The following is a 24332-nucleotide window of genomic DNA, read 5'->3' on the forward strand; positions in this document are numbered from 1 at the left end:
ATTATTTAATAAATGATCTAACTTGCTCAAGAGCACTACACTAGGTACAATATGTACCTAATATTATCAACTATGAACACGTTTAGTTATTAATATTAAATTTATTCTTCATCTTCTCCGAAATCACTCAGTTCATCGTCATCGTTGTGTTCAGGGGCCCTTCGCATATTTTGCATAAGATTGCAGCACACTCCCAGGATTTTTCTCGAGGATTTTGATGAGTTGTTTTTTACCTTTGCCGTAAACAGCGCTGGTTTATTATTTATATTACTTGATAAATAAATAAATATTATAGGACATTACGAGTACTACACAAATTGACTGTCCTACACTGAACTTAATAAGGCTTGCGTTTTGGGTACTTAGGCAAGGATATATGATACCTATATAGATACTTAAATACATAGAAACCTCACATAACTCTGGAACAAATATTCGTACTCATGCCACAAATTAATGAGTTGTGTTATTAAATAAAGTACGTTCTTTGTTTTTAACCGACTTCAAGATTTCAAAGGAGGAGGTTCTTAATTCGGTTGTTTTTTTATGTTTGTTACTCCATAACTCCGTCATTACTGGACCGATTTTGAAAATTATTATTTTTGATTATAAGTATATACATACAGATTGGTCCCGTTTTTGTCAAAAAGCAGTTCTGATAATGGGATCCATGAGGAATCGAGGAAACTCCTCAAATATTAAAGGCATACATATATTGATTTTAGTATTTTCATCAACAAATCAAGCACTTACTATTAAAAAGTGACATTTGATAAAGTGGAACTGCTGATGATGATCAGAACGGAACTCTTCAATGACGCATAGTTCACGTTTGGCGATTTGTCCTCTTCGTTATGTTTGTTAAGCAAGTTAGGTTTTCAAGAAACATTTTTGTCTAGTTCGAGTTCTGATGATGGGATCCATGAGGAATCGAGGGAACTCTTCAAATGTGAAAGGCATACTTCGCTAACATCGGAAAAGAGCTGGCTGAACAAATTATCCCTGACTCTCAGTACGACGTAAACACATACCTCAATGAACTTCCCACGCAACCTGGATCTTTCGTATTATTGCCCACTAACCAAGAGGAAGTTTATAACAAGCTAGCAAGTCTTAAATCAAATAGTGCGCCAGGCTGGGATAATGCCTCTACACAATTTTTAAAATACATATCCAAAGAAGTAGTCCCTATTATAACGCACCTAATAAACCTCTGTTTTAGATTAGGAGTATTTCCGAAATCTCTAAAACAGTCTTTAATAACGCCTGTGTACAAGAGTGGGAATAAAGACAACGTCAACAACTATAGGCCTATTTCAGTTCTACCGGTGATCTCTAAAATCTTAGAAAAGCTACTAAATAACAGATTGTTGAACTATTTAGACAAATTCAACCTTCTGTCTACATCGCAGTTCGGATTTAGACGCGGTAAATCAACCGAAGACGCAGTAAATTCTCTTACCTCGATAGTTGTAGATCATCTGGACAACAACAAAAAGAGCTTAGCGGTCTTTCTAGATTTAAAAAAGGCGTTTGACACAGTCTCTCTTCCCATTCTTGTACAAAAGCTGGAAAAAAAAGGTGTCAGGGGTGTACCACTCGCACTCTTCATGGATTACCTGTACGGTAGGCAGCAACGGGTTAAGCTGGGCGAATTTTGTAGTGAAAATGAGAACGTGCTGTGCGGCGTGCCCCAGGGAAGCGTGTTAGGCCCAACTTTATTTTTAGTCTATATAAACGACCTCTGTGACATGACCATTCCTAAAGCTGACATATTCTCCTATGCAGTTATAGACACAGCAGTTATATTTTCTGGAAAATCTTGGGATGAGGTGAAGGTCAATGCTGAAAGTGGTATGGCTAAAATCTCGAATTGGCTAAGGATAAATTTGTTAACACTAAACACGAATAAAACAAAATATATTTGCTTTAGTATAACAAATTCTACTCAGCCTACTTTTCAAATGGACCTTAAAATTCACTCGTGTCAGCAATCTAACTCTCCTGTTTGTAATTGTCCAATTATAGAAAAAGTATCTGAAACAAAATATCTAGGTGTACTCTTGGACCAACACTTGAACTGGTATTCTCACATTGACCAAATCACTAGTAGAATTAGGAAAATGATCTGGATATTTAAGACGCTGAGGTACATTACTCCATGTAAAGTGAGCACAAGTTTAACCAACTCCCGCAACGTTTTAAATGAAATTTATATATCTCTGGTACAATCTATAATAGTGTATTGCATACCTGTGTGGGGAGGCGCAGCAAAAAGTCGTCTCATTGACCTAGAACGAGCTCAACGTGCACTGTTAAAAGTCATGTTTTTCAAAAAAATAGATACCCTACCGACTTGTTATTCCAAACCAGTGGCCTACTTTCGGTCAGGAAGTTATACATACTACAAACAACACTAAAAACACACAAATTATTACCATATAACCCTAACTACAAAAATAATAGACGTATTATCTATGTAGCTAAGACTTCACGTACAAGATCGCACTTTGCAAGGTCGCAATTTAACGCAAAGTCTGCCTATTTATATAATAAAATAAATAAAGAATTAGGCATTCACTCAAAGTCACACCGTGATTGCAAAACACTTCTTACTGCGTGGCTAAAAACAAAATCATACGAAGAAACGGAAAAACTACTAATATCAGAATACTATCACACACACACACACACACACACACACGTTTTTCATGTTTTTATAGTTATTATTATAAATTATTTAAGTTACAATATCATAAGTTTGTTAAAATTTAGTGTTTGTTAAATGGTCATTTTTGTTGTTTTAGTTTTAGAAATTAATCTTTAGATTTTAAATTTTTATTTGTACAAATATTTTGCTTTAACCTAGGGAAGAGCGGTGCCTCCCGACACAGGCAATTTTTTGCTTACCGGGCGGCTCCATCACCTAAATCATGGCAATTTGTGTTTAAAACAAATAAAGATTTTTGTATTTTGTATTTTTATTTTGTATACATATAGTGATTTTTGTATTTTTCTCAACAAATCCAGCATTTCCATTTTAAAAGTGACATTTGATGAAGTGGAACTGCTGATGATGATCAGAATGAAACTCTTTAATGACGCATAGTTTACGTTTGGCGATTTGTCCTCTTCTTTATGTTTGTTAAGCAACTTAAGTTTTTAAGACATATTTTTGTCAAGCTCGAGTTCTGATGACGAAACCCACGAGGACCCGAGGGAACTCCTCAAATGTGAAAGGCATACATATAGTGATTTTTGTATTTTCATCAACAAATCCAGCATTTACATTTAAAAAAGCGACATTTAATGAAGTGGAACTGCTGATGATGATCAGAATGGAACTCTTCAATGACACATAGTTCATGTTTGGCGATTTGTTTTCTTCCTTATGGACCCTCCAGACCTAAACTTGGACCCGGACTCTGACCCGGACCCGGGTCTGAACATGGGCCTTAACTCGTACCCGGACCCGGACCGAACTCTGACCCAAACTTGGACCTGGACAGCCGGACACGGACCCGGACTCGGATCCGGACCCAGACCCGGACCCGGAAATGCTACTAGAAAAGTGGGTTAGGTGGGTGGGTGGGTTTTGAACTGCGATTCTCACAGAACAGAACTGCTATCAGAAAAGTAGGTTAGGTTAGGTTAGAGCTGTGACCCTTACAGAAACGAAATGCTATCAGAAAAGTAAGTTAGGTTAGAACTGCGATCCTTACAAAAACGAAATGCTACTAGAAAAGTTGGTCGTTTTACCTCCTTTTCATTAGGCAAAAGATGCTGTCTTTTTCATTTCATTGTCTGGAATCTAAGAGTGCACCATCAACAATAAGTGAACTTTTAGCGGCATCCCCCATTGAAGTCGGTTTTTTTAAATTATGTAATTACAACATGACACTGCCTATAAAAAATCTGCTTTGTCCAAAGGTTGACTGGTAGAGAATGCCTTATAGCATTAAGTCCATCTTTTGTACGATTGTATTTTCTTTTGCGCAATAAAGATTAAATAAATAAATAAAAGTTTTCTAATAGTTTTTGCTGCTTAAAACCTACTTTTGACTTGGAATTTTTTTTTTTCATTTTTTCAATAAAATCCATACATATCTCGCAAATTATTAACCCTATAAGTATGAATATGGTCTCATTCGATTTAGCGCAAAAAAATACACGAAAATGACACCTCACATGCCCAGTTTGTAAACTGTGCATTTTTTTAAATGAACCCCCTGACCAGACCCCCGAAAAGGGGGTCAGAACCCTTAATGTTGATAGGACTCAGCAGATCCTTATTTCTAGTTCCAAGATAAAGATAAAAATCAAAGTTTTATGGATGTACATATTTTGCCGCCAAATGGCCATATTTAGTCTTATTTTACCTGTGCTATTCCTGGACAGACGATGGCCTCCCCTCCTAATGTGAAAACAACCTAAATATCTTCGGAATAAAGAACAATATTTTTAAGCAAAATTTTGATGTCCTAGTCTATGCCAATAATAGCATTTCTTAACCGATCCTATTGTGTGTTTTTAGCAGTCTATAATTTTATGATTATTTTTTGTTGACTTAATGGCGGCTTCAAGGGATTAGGTCTATAGCTCACAAAGCTACTAGTTTATAATTTAAATTAAATGAGTTTAATGGATTGTTTAACCGAGCGAGCTCGAGGCCTGAGCGAAGAACCCTTAATGTTGATAGGACTCAGCAGATCCTTATTTCTAGTTCCAAGATAAAGATAAAAATCAAAGTTTCATGGATGTACATATTTTGCCGCCAAAATATGCTATTTTTCCTGTGCTAAAGGCGGAATAAAGCGGCGTGCGTTCAGTGCAAATCTCACAGCCAGACTGTTATCTAGAATTAGTCGATAATTACCGATGTTTTAAATATAACCATCTTTAATTGATAAATCGCGACTAAAATACAACATTATACCAGATTTCTCAAAATCGGTGTGACGCAGAACAAAACAACTAATCTGTGTAACGCGTGACTTCACGTGACGTTTCGACCAATGGCGTTGCGTTTCACTCACTAGCTTTTCGCGGCCAAATTTTTGGACCTTTTATTATTTATTATTATAAGCAGTTAAATGATAATTTAATAACGGAAATGCATTTGTAACATGATATCAAGTGTAAAAATATGGGTGCACACATCATACTCAAAAATATGTCCCATAGCTCTTATGTCAGCGAATTAAGAATGATGCGACATATTTTCGAGTAAGTTATGCAAAAAGCACAATTAGTAAACGAAGACTCAGTTACTTGTGCAATTAACTTTCATAAGTTAGTAATTTGCTTGTTAAAAATTTTGCAGTCTTAAAAAGAAAATTCATTTGAATTTCAGCATCGCGGGAGTCCGCATGAACATATTATTTTGTGGTTGGACTGGTTGGATAACTATTCAATTCAATAATCATTTATTTCAAATAACAAAGGTTCATAATACATTGTTAGTAACATAATAATAACAATAGCTCATTATCTTATTCTCTACGTTAGTATTCTTATATCTAAGGTATTTACAATGTTGCGAGTATGTACATAAATAAATACTCCATTGCAACAGTGCGTACATCATCCGACTACTTGAGCATTGTTGGAGATATACACACTGCAGCAATGTCGTATATTTATAAGGACAATCAATCATATCCGCTTATCCGCTATCATGGCCAGGATGCTGTTGCGGTTATCCCGCACCCGCCGCATCAGGGACGCGCATTTCTTTCTAATTGTTGCATAAAAGCAGTCATCTCTCGCCTCCGCAAACATCCTTGATGCACTGCCGAAGCGGGGCAGCCGCATCAGCACCCTGAACGCATTATTATTATGTACGCGTAGGGCGGAGTAAGTTTTTCGAGTGTCGATGAGTGAGTTAATGTACACCTTAAAAAGCGAGGGTGACGTCAGCCCTCCCTGCCTCACACCACAATCTAGCCTATACCAATCAAAGATCAGAGTATGTACCTGCCCATCTAACAGCGTTGACCTGATTTCCATACCAGTGTTTGAAAATTTGTATTATCTCCAAAGGAACATTAATTTCCTTGAGTTGTTTCCACAAGATATCGTATGAAACCAGATCAAACGCCTTAGACAGGTCAAGGAAACAGGCATAGATAGGTGTTTCTCGATCCGTGTAGTATCTGACGACATGCTTTAAACACAAAATGGCACTCGGTGGAAAGCCCGGGCCGAAACCCAAATTGGTTATAGTGCAGCTGCAGGTGTTGTTGCAATAGTGCGTTCAGCAAGCCGTCAAACACTTTAGCTATGATAGTGGCCAGAGATATCGGCCTGTAGTTACTAGTATTGGACAGATCTCCCGTCTTATTTTTCATTCACAATAGGAACCACTACCGTGCGTATGAGCTCAGGCGGTACATATGAGTGGCTTATGCAGAGGGTATAGAGCATAGCAATGGTCCTCGCTAGGTGGGGACCCGCGAACTGGAGGTAGTAAATAGTTTTACAACAATTATTTAGTATTATACTATTCTTAAAACTGTTTCTTTATTAGTTGTGTGTGTGTGTGTGTGTGTTATTTGTTATTATATTTTTTACATCATATTGTAGCTTTGGGTATATATCTAGTGATTTGTTTAAAGTATTATATAGGTGCGATGAACGCTTATTATACTGTCTACCAGCAAAAGTGGTGTTGGTTTTAGGTAGGTGCATAGCAATATCTTTCCTCCGTCTTGTCAAAATGTTGCAATCAAAAGTAGTTGTTTTGTGCTTTCTTAGAACAGAGGTTAGTATATATAATTTTCTGACAGTAAGCAACTTACACAATTGATGTAACTTGTCAGTTGAGAACCACATCTTCTTGTCTGACTTCAGATGCAGTAAAACTTGTTCCCAATATGTCACCATGATTCTCAGTCGAGCGTCCCAGTGGCCGGTCCTAAAGGTGGAGTAACCTTTAAACAATCTAAAAACATTAGCTATGCCTCTTGGGTCGCGGGAGTCCTTATAAACATATTCTCTTGTGGTTGGATAACTATTGCACCCGAAGATTTATTAGATAAATGTAAAAACTGATATAGAAATGGAAAATAGAAATAGTTTAGTTTATTCGTGGCTAAAATTACATACAGATTAGATTATGGTAGGCGCATTAGTTTCAGTATCCGAGTCGGAGTCACGGAAATATTAATTTGCAATCCATAAACATACATTCAAATGCTACAAAAAACGGCCGGTAAAATCCAGCTATCGGTTTTACGAGACAACTACAACAACCACCGAACAGCGTCGTGCTCTAAGAGCATTTATTTTGTTCCTACCTTTTTACGTGACATTGGCTACGGGCAACACCGCCCTCAAGTCCATCAAAAAAAGAAAGGCTACAAAAAAAAGAATTTTCCGTTTTTGCCATCCCGTAACACAATTACATTGATGCCAATGAAAGACATTGATTCTGATTATTGTGTAGAGAAATCTAAACAGTACAGTCATCAGCAGAAGTTGCTAAACGGGCGAGGTGTTCAAAATTTCCTTGACGCGATCTTATTCTCTTAACAAAAAGGTTCACTCGTCACTTAGCTTTTCAGGCACGTGTTATGGCTAAAAGATCAATATCCTATCAAAGGAAACTGCAATATTTCAAGATGGATTCCCTAGAAGACCGACGGACGCTCTTAGATGCAACTTTTTTGTACAAGTTAGTGAACCACAAAATAGATTGTCCGCAACTGCTTACGTTGTTGAACTTTCGTGCTCCATCTCGTTTCCCCCGTAACGCTATCACCCCTCTTTACGCTCCGCTTAGAAGAACAGTTTCAGGCACTAACTCTCCAATATGCAGGTTATGTAAAATTGCTAATGGTTGCTGTGACAAGGCGGATATGCACTGTGACCCACTAAATAAATTTATAACATCTGTCCGAAAATATTTCTTAAAACACAAATAATTAGAAACATAAATAATTAGAAAATAAGTTTAAATTTAGGTATATCTATAGTTGTTTACTTATATTTGTTATGCATGCGGTGTTTACCTGTAAGTAATTGTGACACCACTCCTTACATGTTTTAGCTTAGTACATTAAATATTAATGTATCGATGTCAACAATTGTTGGTAAACCTTAAATAAATAAAATAAACAATAAAGTCGCGTTAAGATCATTTTGAACACCTGGCCCGCTGAGCAACTATTGCTGCTGCCGTTACGTTTTGACCATTTCTACGCCGAAAATAATATTGTTACGGATTACGGATAAACATTATTATTACATCATCCGTTCGCTCATCTGTAAATGTTGTATTGACTTGTAAAAGAGCCCTTGAGGTTTAGATGCAACATACATTTCAAATTTTTTGAGTTTTTTAAATTTTGGATTTCTTATCATGATTATCCCTTCAACCGATTTCTATATGCACTATTTAATAAAATACTTTAAATCGAATATGTAAGTTGCTGTTTTGCAAGCACAAAATTGACAGCAGGGGTTAAATAAATGTTGTACAGTCAGCAGCAGATATATGTGCGCGGGCCGGGTGTCCATAAAGGCATGCGCGTTTAAATCATCAGAAATATGTTAACAGCTAAGATAGCTTTTTCATTTAGGCACTCAAAATGTCACAAATATATTAACAGATCAGATTTCATTTTTTCTTATACACTTACTAATCATAAAAATAAATACATCCAGAACGTCAGTCGTATCTAAGCAGTCAAATTTCAAAAATATCCTAACAGGCACAAACACGTGATCTTCCCATACAGTTATGACACTTATGCTAGTGCAAATTACAATATTAATTAAACAAGGGATAAAGGGGAGGAGGGGTAAACGCGGGTTAGGGATAAACGCGTGTAAGTACGTTCTGTTAAGTATAAAATGATGCAGGATGTTACCAAATGGTGCGCCTTATATTCGATTCGATATTAATATTCGATTAATCTATTTTCGTAAAATAATATATAATACGATAATTAATCAAAAGTAATCGATTGCTGGAAACAAGAAATAAAACACAAATGCTAAACTATCGTTTAATCCCAATATTGCTGCGCCTCGCGGTGAGGTGTTTTACAAATAAAAGAGCGCCTGTGTGTGAGCTACTCATAGTCATGAGACTATGATTAGGTATTTAAAAGGGTTCCTGTCTATAGGAGGAAGTCTATATACTTCTTGCATATTGATGAAATGACAGTTAGGTGACATATTTAAACAAATAGCTTAAAAGTGCTCAGCTATTTATGGAATAGATACTAGCTCATGCCCGCGACTTCGTCTGCGTTAAATCGGAATGCAAATTATTCGGATTCAGAGGACAAAGGTAGCACGTTGATGATTGTCAATCAAATACTATGGGCAAAGAATGTACTCTCAAGAGCAATAAAACCAGCCAATTGCGAGTCGGACTCGCGCACCGAGGGTTCCGTACATCACACAATTTCAACAATGTATTTTTTATGTCAAACGTGAGTGAAAGGTAAAATGCGGTTTACGATTGATGGAAGTTTGCATGGTAATGTACATCATATATTTTTTATAGTTTTATCATTCTCTTATTTTAGATGTTACAGGGGGGGGGACACACATTTTACCACTTTGGAAGTGTCTCTCGCGCAAACTATTCCGTTTAGAAAAATGATATTAGAAACCTCAATATCATTTTTGAAGACCTATCCATAGATACCCCACACGTATGGACTTTATGAAAAAAATTTTTTGAGTTTCAGTACTAAGTATGGGGAACCGCCAAAATTTATTGTTTTTTTTTTCTATTTTTGTGTGAAAATCCTAATGCGGTTCACAGAATACATCTACTTACCAGTATAGTATAGTTTCAACAGTATAGTTCTTATATTTTCGGAAAAAAGTGGCTGTGACATACGGACGGACAGACAGACATGACGAATCCATAAGGGTTCCGTTTTTTGCCATTTGGCTACGGAACCCTAATAGTGCAAACATAATTTACATTATGAGCATTTTGATACCTTGCAGCACCATCTACTACTGCTGACAAATTTAAGGCTATGATATTTAACCTATTTCAAACATCTGAGCATTCCTTTGCCTCGCTTTTCCTAGTCTACTGTGAGTTCATACAAAATATTTATTTTCATGTACAGTCGCCATCAGATATATTGTAGCGGCCAAGGTGCTCACAAATATCTGAACACGCCGCTATTTTGAAGGCGTTAGAGTTAGTAACGTGTTCAGATATTTTTGAACACCTCCTGTTGAGATATTATTGCAATATTTGACTGCTTAGTTACCAGTGATTTTCTGACAGGTGATGTGTTAGTGATCCGCAATGTGTAAAGATATTATTAAAACCGACTGCTATGATAAGTTTGGCATACTGAGCGTTCATATTTAAATGCTATCCTAACTGTTAACATATTTTTGGCAAATGAAACGATAGCCACTTTGTGAGCACCTTAATTGTATACAAACTTCTGCTGCTGACTGTATCCTACTGGCAGTCACGAAAGCCATTTATTCACTATGAACAGTGTTCGTAAGCCAAGTTTCCCAAAAAACGTATGGTATTCATTACGAAAAGTGAATACGTATATACGTGGCTTTAAGACAAAAAAGTTTAAGCGGGAACAGCCATCGATTTTCCTGTTTTTTTTTGCAAAAATCAGTAGCGATATGCCCGAGTCTCACTGAAGTAATATTATAATAAAAGCAGACCCAGGCCTGAAACAAAAGCTTCGTCCGTAAACTTATCGGCCAAGGTGTCGACCGGGAAACCACGCTTCCACACTAATTGATTTGGGTCTGAGCTGCGCAAATATCGGTTGCCTTTTCAATACGGCACAAGTCATAAGATAGAAAACTCGCTTCTAATACCGTCTAGTTGCACCGCTTCACAAACTCTCAAGATCAGAGCAGTCGGTATAATAATAATAACTGTTCCGATTGTAATTTCGTCCACAGGTGTAATTCCCCGCACTCTGCACACTAGCAGTCACGTCACATACATACTTCTACAAAAAGCAGTTATCATGAACACTTGTAGATTAGTACGTAAATTTCTATCTTTAGATCAATAGGATCCTAAATTCAATTCTCGTTTGGCCAAAAGCCCGCGATTATGGAAGTAAAATCAGCTCCACTTAGGAGAGAAACACAAAGTAAAAAATATAAATAATAATAATAATAAAATACTTTATTGTGCACACTACATGAAAAAAGATATAGACATTGAGAAAAGATACAAATTGGTAGGTTACAACAGGCGGACTTATCGCTAAACAGCGATCTCTTCCAGACAACCTTCAGATAGAGAGATGGCGAACGAAACGGTAGTTATCGGGTGGTGCAAAATAAAGAAAACAATAAGAACATAATATAATACATATACTACACATATATAGCTAAATTAGACTACATGTATTACTATATACAAATATATATATATATATATATATATATATATATATATATATATATATATATATATATATATATAATAAATAAATAAATAAATATTATAGGACATTCTTACACAGATTGACTAAGTCCCACGGTAAGCCCAAGGAGGCTTGTGTTATGGGTACTCAGACAACGGTATACATAATATATAAATACTTAAATACATAGAAAACAACCATGACTCAGGAACAAATATCTGTGCTCATCACACAAATAAATGCCCATACCGGGATTCGAACCCAGGACCGTCGGCTTCACAGGCAGGGTCACTACCCACTAGGCCAGACCGGTCGTCAAATATAAATATATATTTAGGATCTTTATGAAATTGACAAATAATGATCTTTTAATAGTTTTTTAAAAATGGGGAGTGATTTAGCACGTCTAATATTACTGGGCAGATTATTCCAGAGACAGCACGAAAACTGAAAGAGTTGATGTAAAATTTTGAACAAGAGGGAGGGGTAACAAGTAGCAGATTTTGAGAGCATCTAAGTGAGGAAAGAAATTTAAACCGGGCTTTAAGATAGGAAGAAGTATTGGGGTGAAATAGAGTGGCATATAGAAGAGAAAGAATATGTGTGTTGCGTCGGAACCGAATGGGCAGCCACTTAAGCTGCGAAAGAAAGCTTGAAATATGGTAGAATTTGCGCAACCCGAAAATGAACCTAATGCAGACGTTTTGAAGTCGTTCGAGTTTGTTCAATTGGTCTTCAGTAAGGTCTAAATAGCAGATATCCGCATAGTTCAAAATGGGCAGGAGGAGAGACTGAGCAAGCGCAATTTTAGTGGCGAGGGGCAGGAAGTTACGAAGCCGACGTAGGGAACCAACCGTAGCAAAGATCTTTCTGCTCACCTCACTGATCTGCGGGATCCAAGAAAGAGTGCGATCAATGATTACGCCCAGATTTTTAACCTGGTGAGAGAAAGGAATCAGTACCCCATCGAATAGAACCCCAGGCAAATTTTCAAAATCGACTCTTGCTATGCTTCTTGGACTGCCGATGATAATAACTTGAGTTTTGGATGGATTAACCTTAAAAACATAGCAAGAGCTCCATTTAGAGATGCGTTCTATGTCGGTGTTAGTGGTATGTACAAGATGGGGTAAATCGTCTAGCAGGCCTTGTGAGTAGATTTGGAGATCGTCAGCATAGTGATAAGAGGAAAGGAGATTGGAAGTAATAGAATTTATGAAAATAGAAAATAGTAGGGGGACAGCACACCACCCTGCGGGATGCCAGCCAGTGTACTGCACCAAGAATAAGAAGAGTTATCAACTTTGACCCGTTGCCGGCGATCATCCAAGTAGCTATGGAACCACTCTATGGCTGCAGGAGAAACATTAAGAGAGCGTAAAATACCCAGCAAGATGTCAAAATCAACGGTATTGAAAGCGTTGCTAAAATCTAGCAACGTCAATACCGTCAGCCTTCGGTTATACATGCCAGATCGGATATCGTCAGAAATTTTAACTAGTGCGGTGACCGTGCTGTGACCGTAACGAAACCCTGACTGGAGAGGATTTAAGAGAGAGTTTTTATTAAGAAATGAAGTTAATTGTAATTGCACAAGCCGCTCTAAGACTTTGGAGAGGAAAGGAAGAATTGATATAGGCCTAAAATCAGAGAAGGAAGACGGGTTAGACTTTTTTGGAATAGGAGTAATATTAGCGTCTTTCCAGGAATTAGGAAAACAACGTGAAGAAATATAGCTATTAAAGATGTTGGTGACAATGGGAAGAAGGGGGTCTAGTAGATGAGTATCATATTCCGGCCCACACAGTCGACGCCAATAGCATTAGAAGTTATGGATATAATGCTCTTCTCAACGTCACTCTCAGAAAACTGGGTAACAGAAAAGGGAGAAAAATCAGGAGTTGGCAGTGAAGAGAGATAGTTAAAGGTATTAGCCTTAATTGGACCGCTAAATGCAGAAGGGGAGGAGAAATGTTGGTTAAGGTCATTCAAGTTAAGGTCGTTAGGTAAGGAATTATTTACAGACTTTCCAACTCCAAAAGTCTTCAGACATTTCCAAATTTTGGCTGGTTGACCACCGACCACCGACTTATGAATGTGGCGCCGCTGAGCATCGCGACACACAGTGCTGCAATGATTCCTCAGCGCATGATATTTCGATTTGTTCCTGTCAGAAGCATTAAGTTTAAATTTAGATTTAGCCTGATTCTTTTTACCGATTAGCGCCCTAATCTCGTCAGTCAGCCAGGGAGCAGGAAGATGCCTTAATTTGATTGGGCGAATCGGAGCATGGACATCGTAAAGCTGACTTAGTAAGGAATTGAAAAGAGCAACTTTTTCTTCTACGGGGCCAGCGTCAGCGATCACACTCCAATCAATATTATAGGCGTCCCCGCGAAGTTCCTCAACCTTCAACCTTCTAAAATTGCGCTGCATAATAATTTTGGGTTTAGCTTTAGGGGGACGAATTTTATACGACAAACAAAGCAAGTCATGATAAGAGAAGGCATCGGCGGAGTGTTGACTATATTTCCCAACTAACGAAGGAGAGGAGACAATAGTGATATCCAGAAGAGAGGGTGTACAGTTGGGAAAATAATGAGTAGCACCAGAAGATAAAATAGAAAGATTACACGCATCAACCAGGGACTTAAGAGATTTAGACCGGAAATCGTTTTTCAGAAGACAGGTATTAAAATCGTCCATAATTATATGGTGATTATATGAAGGCATAAGGTCTTCGAGTACCTTTTCAAAGGAAGAAAAATAGTCGATGTGAATAGAAGGAGAATAAAAAACTCCGAGAAGGATTTTAGAGTTAGATATACTTAACTCAAGAAAAAGGTACTCGGCGGCATTGGAAGATGAAACAGACGAGCAAATGATGGAGTGGGCAATATGAGATCGAAGATAAATGGCTACATCACCGCCCCCTCGACCTATGCGATCATTACGAAGCAAGTGAAATCCTGGCAAAGCATAGGAAGTCGAAGGAAGGCATGGTTTGAACCAGGATTCCGAAATAAGAAGAGCGTTGATTTCGGATAAATCGAAAGAGGTTAAAATATCGTTATAATGGGCTGGGACGCTCTGCGCATTAATATGTATAATATAAATTTTTTTTGGGACGTCTTCAAGTTGTCTAATAAGAACATCACGAAGAGGGGGAGGGAGACTATAAAAACTATCGGTGTCGTTATCTGATGTACAAGAAGAACGGTTATCCGAAGATGCATCGCTATCCAGTCATAAATAAACAAATAAAATAAATATAATTATGTATGTATAAATAAAATCGATATTAGTTGGTAAAACCAACTATATTACGCCAAATCTACTATCCACCAGCAGTTAATTAATATAAAAATTACTAATTAAAATAAATTCACAAATATAAACAGTTTTACAATTTAAAGTTACAATGTACATGACTTCAAAACAATAAAATGGAGCGTAAAACGAAACGTATCAAACGTAACAAAAATCTTACGATGTTGACAGCTATCATGTCACAGATATAATTACCTGATGTAAATATGAGAACAACCTACGAGAGTTCAAGAAAAAAGTGATAAATTGAACAGGTATAAAGTGGGTAGCGAGAATCTGCGCACGGATTATTACACTACTAAATTCAGAAGGCAAACTAACAACAATCGTACATTAAACAGAACTGTTTCACGAAAAAAGAGTTAAATCAATACTTCTTAGGCGGCTTCCTAGACCTCCTGGACTGTTCCTGGGCAGCGCTGGCGCCCGAAGACAAAGGCCCTTGAGCACCGGCTGTGTCTGCCGCTGGGAACTGTTCCACCTCAGCCACAGAGGTCACGCAGTGACGCTTGTCTGCCGCGTCAAGCACGTACACGTTTCCATCGCGGGTCCAGCATCTGCGGACACGAAGGCGCTCCCGTGCAGCCATGAAAACTTCATGCCGTGGCTTAGTGAGAAACTCTGAGTGTTACCCCGGAGCCCTTCAAGGTATACGTCACAGGTCACAGGCCATGCGATATACAACCGCCTCCCCTCCCAGATAGCATAAGAGATATAGCGATTAAAGATCCTGGCTCCTGTTTTATTTTACTTTTTGTATAATTAAAGGCGTTACTTACCGGCTCCAACACCTATTAAAGAAAAAAAACCGGCCAAGTGCGAGTCGGACTCGTGCACTAAGGGTTCCGTACCATTACACAAAAAACGGCACAACTATGTTTAGGAAATTAAATGTTTTTTTTTATATATTTGATTGAATGAAAGGTAAATTGCGGTTTACGATTTATGACGTATTAAAAAAAACTACTTACTAGATCTCGTTCAAACCAATTTTCGGTGGAAGTTTGCATGGTAATGTACATCATATATATTTTTTTGTTTTATCATTCTCTTATTTTAGAAGTTACAGGGGGGGGGGACACACACATTTTACGACTTTGGAAGTGTCTCTCGCGCAAACTATTCAGTTTAGAAAAAAAAGGTATTAGAAAAATCAATATCATTTTTGAAGACCTATCCGTAGACCCACACGTATGGGTTTGATGAAAATTTTTTTTTTGAGTTTCAGTTCTAAGTATGTGGAGCCCCCAAAATTTATTGTTATTTTTTTCTATTTTTGTGTGAAAGTCTTAATTAATGCGGTTCACAGAATACATCTACTTACCAAGCTTCAACAGTATAGTTCTTATAGTTTCGGAAAAAAGTGGCTGTGACATACGGACGGACAGACAGACAGACAGACAGACATGACGAATCCATAAGGGTTCCGTTTTTTTTTCATTTGGCTACGGAACCCTAAAAAGTAGATATTCTCATAGATAAACGATCAGACTTAAGATTTCGATTGTTAACTATAAAAAATGATTAGCTTGTCATGATATTTATTAGTTTTATGAAGTGTAAGGGAAACTTGGAGGAATATGAATTCCACTTTTGTCTATACACTTGCACACGTCCTACCCTAATATCAACATTTTACTCGAAAGGGGGGCCTTTAATTTATATTACATACCAAATCTCAGGACTGTTCAAGAGATTTCGAAGTTAGACCTAATCCGATTGTGCTATAGTGTATTACGACTTGGTATAGAATGCTTTGACAAACGAGTGAAAGGAAAACTTATGCGGTTTGTGAGTTCTCTTCACACCACTTTTACATAGTCAGCCTATTCGAATTTGTATGTCCGTTATTGGCTGCTTTTTCGCTTTGCTTTGAAAGGACTACAAATTCAAGAGTCCAAGTAGAAACGGAGACGCTTCGCTCAGGCCTCGAGCTCGCTCGGTTAAACAATCCATTAAACTCATTTAATTTAAATTATAAACTAGTAGCTTTGTGAGCTATAGACCTAATCCCTTGAAGCCGCCATTAAGTCAACAAAAAATAATCATAAAATTATAGACTGCTAAAAACACACAATAGGATCGGTTAAGAAATGCTATTATTGGCATAGACTAGGACATTAAAATTTTGCTTAAAAATATTGTTCTTTATTCCGAAGATATTAAGGTTGTTTTCACATTAGGAGGGGAGGCCATCGTCTGTCCAGGAATAGCACAGGTAAAATAAGACTAAATATGGCCATTTGGCGGCAAAATATGTACATCCATGAAACTTTGATTTTTATCTTCATCTTGGAACTAGAAATGAGGATCTGAATCCTATCAACATTTAAGGTTCTGACCCCCTTTTCGGGGGGTATGGTCAGGGGGTTCATTTAAAAAAAAAGCACAGTTTACAAACTGAGCATGTGAGGTGTCATATTCGTGTAATTTTTTGCGGTGAATCGAATGAGACCATATTCATACTCATAGGATCAATATTTTGCGAGATATGTATGGTTTTTGTTGAGAAAAATTAAAAAATCAATTATTCAAGTCAAAGTAGGTTGTAATCAACACAACAATTGGAAAACTTTTATTTATTTAATCTTTATTGCACAAAAGAAAATACAATCGTACAAAAGATGGACTTTATGCTATAAGACATTATTTACCAGTCAACCTTTGGAAAAAGCAGCTAATTTATAGGCGGTGCAACATCATGTTGTAATATAAAAACAAAGAACATACTTCAATTACACCACTCATTTATTTATGCCATGAGCACGAATATTTGTGCCCGAGTGATGGGTGTTTTCTATGTATTTACGTATCTGTATATTATATACATCCTTGTCTAAGTACCCACAACGCAAGCCTTATTAAGCTCACTGTAGGACTTAGTTAATTTGTTACTCGTAATGTCCTATAATATTGATTTATTAAAACTAAACATGTATACAAGTAATATAAATAATACATAGGCATATTATATATTATATAGTATATATAATATATAATATGCCTATTATTATATGGTATATTATAAATTATAAAAATACATATCAGATGACTCAAATTAGAAACTAAGAATTTACCATTCTGCCAAAAAAAAAAGAAGTTTTTAAATGCAAATCTGTTTGGACACTATCTAATTTTAACAGGAAGACTATTCCAATGGTGTCTACCTGAATGAAGAATGAATTGGACGTGTAACCTTGTTCGGTGAGATGGTATAGACAGGGAAAGGTTGCCAGCAGTGTGAAGTTGACGAACGCGAGAAACTCCATAGCAGTTGAAGTAATAAAGATAAGTAAGAAGAACATATATTCGGGGAATTGAAGATCGTTAATGACAGAAAAGAGGGTGTAATGCATGCAAATGTAGTGACAACTCGTATAGGAAACCAGCGAAAAGAGGAGATAGATCGTATTTACAGAGACAGAAAAACAAAACCGAATGCAATTATTTAGTAAATGATCTAACTTGCTCAAGAGCACTACACTAGGTAAAATATGTACCCAGGGCTCGGAACCGGTATTGAAATATCGGTTAATATCGTTCCTAAACCGTTATTCTATTTCGTTCATTAATAAACCGGTTAATTGATAGAACGCGAACTTTAAAATTTAGTTCTCTCTTCTTACCGGTTAGTTGAGAGAACGATTTGTTTTTGTTTTCGTGGAACGATATATAACGGTTAATCTCAGCCGCCTACAATTCTCCGAATTCTCGATGTTGACTTGACAGTGCTGTTGCTTGCTGACTGAATTGTTTATTTTTTATACTTTTTAGGCGTGTGACATTTGACTGTTGGTGTGTAGTGTTACATTTAAAATGGATTCACAAAGTTTTAAATACAGTACCGGCCAATAATATATCACCTCTATGTTTTTACGGCATAATTTTTTTATGTTTGTGAGTCACTTCCACCTCACTGCTTTAGGTAGTCTAGTAGTATTCCTTTGTACGGGCGATGAGAAAAATTGGTCTCATGTAATTGTTTTTTCATAGAGGTTGTTTTTTATGTATTGTTAACTTCATTTTTTTACTAGAGGTTTTTTAGTAATATGCTCAGTATCCTATTGTAATTCACAGTATTTCATTGAAATATTCATCATAATTATATTTGTATAAAACTAGCTGTTGCCCGCGACTTCGTACGCGTAGATTTGTATGTTGGTGGTTATATAAGTCTTTTACATGAGCATATTAGAAAAGATATCAGTAGGGACGGTTAATCATTGGTTAATAATTATACAATGCATGAAATTTGTCTTTCACAAACTACGAAGTTTCAAGCCCCTGAGCTAAAAAAATGTTCTCGATACTCACTCAACCCTCTCAGAAGATGTTCAAGTCCACAACTTTTTTTTTAATGTTCGCTCCCTATGCAAACTTTATTACTTAATACAAACTTCAAAAACGGCGAAATTAGCTTTCGTCTATTTTAATATACCTTTTACCAAGTTTCAAGCTCCTACCTTAAAATAAAACTTGTACCACATATAAACTTACATCCCCTTTTTAACCCCCTTAGGGGTTGAAGTTCTAAGAACGTTGAAACAACTGTTTTTGTTATCTTAAACAATGCTTATCTAAGAAGTTTCAAAGTATTTGTAATAGATTTAAATTTTTAACCCCTTTTTAACCCTTTTAAGAGATAAATATTTAAAAACGCTTCAATTACTTTTCTTGTATTCTAATAATATGCCTTTACACAAAGATTGAAGTGTCGCACTCCAAAAAAAGGTTTGATCTCCATACATATTTTCAACCAATTTATTACCACCTTGGGGGATGAATTTTCAAAAATTCTGAAATTAGTTATCTTCTCTTTTCATTAAATATCTTCCTACGAAGTTTCAACTACCTGGCTTAAAATAAAATTAGGCCCCTACAAACTTTCAACCCCTTTAGGGGATGAATTTTTAAAAACCGGCCAAATGCGAGTCGGACTCGCGCATGAAGGGTTCCTTACTATTACGCAAAAAACGACAAAAATATCACGTTTGTTGTATGGGAGCCCCACTTAAATATTTATTTAATTCTGTTTCTAGTATTTGTTGTTATAGAGGCAACAGTAATATATCATCTGTGATAATTTCAACTGTCTAGCTATCACGGTTCATGAGATACAGCCTAGTGACAGACGGACAGACAGACAGACAGATAGACTGTGGAGTCTTAGTATTAGGGTCCCGTTTTTACCCTTTGGGTACGGAACCCTAAAAACGCTGATATTACTTTTTCTTGTATTCTAATAACATGAGTTTATACAAATATTCAAGTCCTGGCACTCAAAAAAATGTTTGACCTTCATACAAATTTTTAACCCCTTTGCACCACCTTAAGGGATGTATTTTCCAAAACGCTGAAATCAGTTTTCTTCTCTTTTAATGAAATACTTTTTTACGAAGTTTCAAAATTCATAGCTTAAAATAAAATTAGAACCCTATACAAACTTTCAACCCCTTTATAACCCTTTTAAGGGATGAATTTTAAAATGATTTAGCTAGTCAGTAAATAATTATGTATATACTAACATTAGCCTTAAGATAAAACTGTCACTAACACAAATTGATCCAAGTTGGTCCTTAATAAATGAATTTATTTATTTAATGGATTCAAACTTTCAACCCCGTTTTAACCCTTACGGGATGAATTTTAAAAAACACTGAAATTACTTTTCCTATATTCTAATAATATGCCCATACTATATACAGATTCCCGCACTTGAAATTTTTTTTGATCTCCATACAAACTTTCAACCCCTTTTTCACAACCTTAGGGGATGAATTTTCAAAAAAGCTGAAATTATTTTTCTTGTACTTTAATAATATATCTTTTCCCGCAGCTTCAAATTCCTAGCTTAAAATAAAAATTGAACCCCATACAAACTTTCATCCCCTTTTCAACCCAATTAAGGGTTGAATTTCTTAAAATCCCTTCTTATTTCTTGTACACAATATAAATGTAACCTGTTGTACAAAATTTCAACTTTCTAACTTTTGTGGTTTTGCCTCTGCGTTGATGAGTCAGTCACTAAGTCAGTCACTGAAACTGAATACTAAATTTGTTGGTTTTCAATAAATAATAAAAATTATTAATAATATTTCTTTGTATAATTAATATAATTATTTAAACTGTTATAAAAAAGTTATTTTATTATAATTATATACTTATATGTAGCTGGATTAGTATGTATTATAAACACATGTAAAGGCACTAGTTCTCATTATGTATTTAGATATAGTAGGTACTTAATCGCGGTCGGCAAACTAAAACGATTTCAAAATAGTCATAATTTTTTGAAATCTGCGCCCCCAAAGAATTAAAAAAAACTATTTGTTAACAAACAGGAAAATACTAACCACCATACAATAATTAAAAGATACCTAAAAAATATTGAACACAAAAAACAACATTCGTCACAGCAAAAGGATTCCTACTAAGCAATACGCTTCGCTTTTTCGAGCAAAGCATTGATAATCTGCCGGACTGCCGGTTACAAAGAATAAAACTCGTTTTAACTTGCTGCGACATTGTCAAATTAACCGGTTTATTGCGAACGAAATAAGAACTCAAGAACGAAATGCGAACGAATTGGTGTAAACCGTTCTCTCAAAAGAACTGTTCTTTAACCGGTAACCGCAAACGGAAACGAAATCCTTTTCGTTCCCGGGCGAATGAGCGATAACGGTTTGAGTATTGAGACCGGTTTCCGAGCCCTGTATGTACCTAATATCAAATATGAACATGTTTAGTTATTAATATTAAATTTATTCTTCATCTTCGAAATCACCAGTTCATCGACCTCGTTGTGTTCAGGGGCCATGTCTTTGTCCAAGTCCGAGTGTGGAGCAAGAAAGCCCCTCGCATATTTTGCATAAGACTGCAGCACACTCCCGTAGAGCAGGATTTTTCTCGAGGATTTTGATTAGTTGTTTTTTACGTACGTTCTTTGTTCTGTAATTACAACATGATGTTACACCGCCTATAAAAAATCTGCTTTGTCTAAAGGTTGACTGGTAGAGAATGCCTTATAGCATTAAGTCCATCTTTTGTACGATTGTATTTTCTTTTGCGCAATAAAGATTAAATAAATAAATAAAAGTTTTCCAAACAATTGGAACTGCAACTGCTGCTTAAAACCTACTTTTGACTTAGAATATATATATATTAGAATATATATTATAAACCATACATATCTCGCAAAATATTAATCCTATAAGTATGAATATGGTCTCATTCGATTCAGCGCAAAAAATTACACGAAAATGACACCTCACATGCCCAGTTTGTAAACTGTGCATTTATTTTGTAATGAACCCCTGACCATACCCCCGAAAAGGGGATCAGAACCCTTAACTCAGCAGATCCTCATTTCTAGTTCCAAGATAAAGATAAAAAACAAAGTTTCATGCATGTACATATTTTGCCGCCAAAATGTGCTATTTTTCCTGTGCTAGAAAAAACCGTCTCATTAGGGGAAGTTTAAAACCAAAGGGAATATATGGAGGGGTACCATCCTAGTAAATTTTGTAGTCACAGTAAATTTACTGCCGTCTATCGACACACGATTAAAACTAAAATAAAATTTAAAAATAAAATTGTATTTTTTAATTTTTTATAGTTTTGAACCATGTTTTTTCACTGATGTGTTAAAATTGTTAAATAACTAACGATCGACCATATAGCCAAGAATAGGCCAAAGGTTGGTATTGGTGGTAGCGCCATCTGTGCGAGAATCTAATATCTAATGAGGGCGCCACTGGACGATCGACGCAGTCTTAATAACAATAATGCTGTAATAAGGTGGTCGTTACTCGAATAACATATTAATTATATTTCAAGAACCGTTACCGACACAAATTCCATCAACTTTTAACTTATTAATTTCATTTCATTTCATTTCATTTATTGCATTCCATATGTTATTACAGATGTTATCTGTAGTATTCTTGGGATATTAGCAGAAATGTATAGACGAACAGCACATATCTGTTTATTGATTGACCATTGACATATATTCAAATTGACACGAGGTCTTATGGCTTTCCAAATAGTTATGCGGCGGGAGTTCGCATACACTACAGTTCCTCCACCCTAGTTATTAACACACAAAACATAATATATAGCTAGCAAAATAAATAGTACAACATAAATAAGATAATAACAAACCATCTCAACCCTAAACTTACGAACGTGGCAAAGCGTAGACTAACAGTGAATGTGTCTGTGGCACGCTTGTTGATAACGCGACTGCGGATGGAGTTGACGGCGATGTTACAGCCACCGATGGTGTGACCACGAATGCCGAGGGCGCTTCCGCCGGTAGCCCGGCCGGACGTGCTTGCCGGTTGTTGTATAGGATACTTTATAGCCACCGGGTCCAGTACAGCTAATTACCTTATCCGGTAGTCAATTCTTCCACCTTACGCAAGCATTAGCTGTGCCCGTATCGGTTTCCATGTTAATATTCTTATTATCAATCGAAATTTGTTAACATACCGGTAGGTATTTATTTAAATCGAGGTCGTTCAAACGCTCCTCGACATCGTCTTCTTCCGAGCCGGTTCCGCTCTCGACGTCGCCGAAATTGAACCTCTTCCTCTTTTGGCTGTGCCCACGTCGAGAACCCGAGCTGCAGCTCTCCGCGCCAGGCGCGCTGTACTCAGAGCACACTAATCGTAGATGACCCGTGCGCTGACACTTGCTGCACACGAAGTCTTGAAAGCGACAGGTGCCGTAGCCGTGGTCGCGCGCTCCACAAGCCGCGCAGTTGTCCACCCGCACCTTCTCCGTCGCTGCGCCGGCCACGCGAGCTTGCCCGCCCGCGTGCGCCCGCTGCCCGAGTCCCGCGGCTGCCTCCAGCGCGTGCACCGCGCTCTCCGCCGCTGTCGTAGATACGTCTCCGTCTCCGTCAGCGTCAGCTGCTACGCGAGCCTGCCCGCCCGCGTGCGCCCGCTGCCCGAGTCCCGCGGCTGCCTCCAGCGAGTGCACCGCGCTGTCCGCCGCTATCGTAGATACGTCTCCGTCAGTATCAGCAACGCGAGCCTGCCCGCCCGCGTGCGCCCGCTGCCCGCGTCCCGCGGCTGCCTCCAGCGCGTGCACCACGCTCTCCGCCGCTGTCGTACATACGTCTCCATCCACTGCTGCTGCATCTTTTCCTGCCACCTCCAAAGAACACGCCAATTCCACCGCTTCCGCGAACGTGACGTTGTCATCTTCCGCAAAAAGACTTTGCCTAATGACGTCGTCACGTAAGCCGCATATAAATTGGTCGCGTAAATTGTCGCCTAAATTTTCACCGAACTCGCAATGACGTGACAACTTTTTTAATTCCGCCACGTAGGAAGTGGCATCTTCGTAGACATTCTGACGTCTCTGACGGAAACGGTACCTCTCTGCTAATGCGGACGGTTTCGGCTGGAGATGTTGTCTCATTAGCTCAACCACCTATGAGTAAGCAAGTTACGAAGGTTTCTTCGGGCTGGCTAAATTTATGAGCAGCTCGTACGCTTCGTCCCCCATCGTAACAATCAGATTGAGGAGTCGCCTGTACTCCGCGATATCGTTGACAAGGAAATACATCTCGAGCCTGTCCACAAATGAGCCCCATTGACC

General features: G+C 37.4%; 1 long non-coding RNA gene across 1 annotated transcript in view; it reads right to left on the reverse strand.

Annotated features, from left to right (window-relative positions):
* Positions 1 to 9499: 9499 nt before the first annotated feature.
* Positions 9500 to 24332, reverse strand: part of LOC134754494 (uncharacterized) — a 296086-nt gene continuing 281253 nt past the window's right edge. Inside the window, exon 2 of the long non-coding RNA XR_010128896.1 lies at positions 9500 to 9675. This is a non-coding gene — a long non-coding RNA (uncharacterized LOC134754494). The remainder of the gene's footprint in view (positions 9676 to 24332) is intronic.

The sequence above is a fragment of the Cydia strobilella genome, chromosome Z, assembly GCF_947568885.1.
Source record: "Cydia strobilella chromosome Z, ilCydStro3.1, whole genome shotgun sequence".
Lineage (NCBI taxonomy): Eukaryota > Metazoa > Arthropoda > Insecta > Lepidoptera > Tortricidae > Cydia > Cydia strobilella.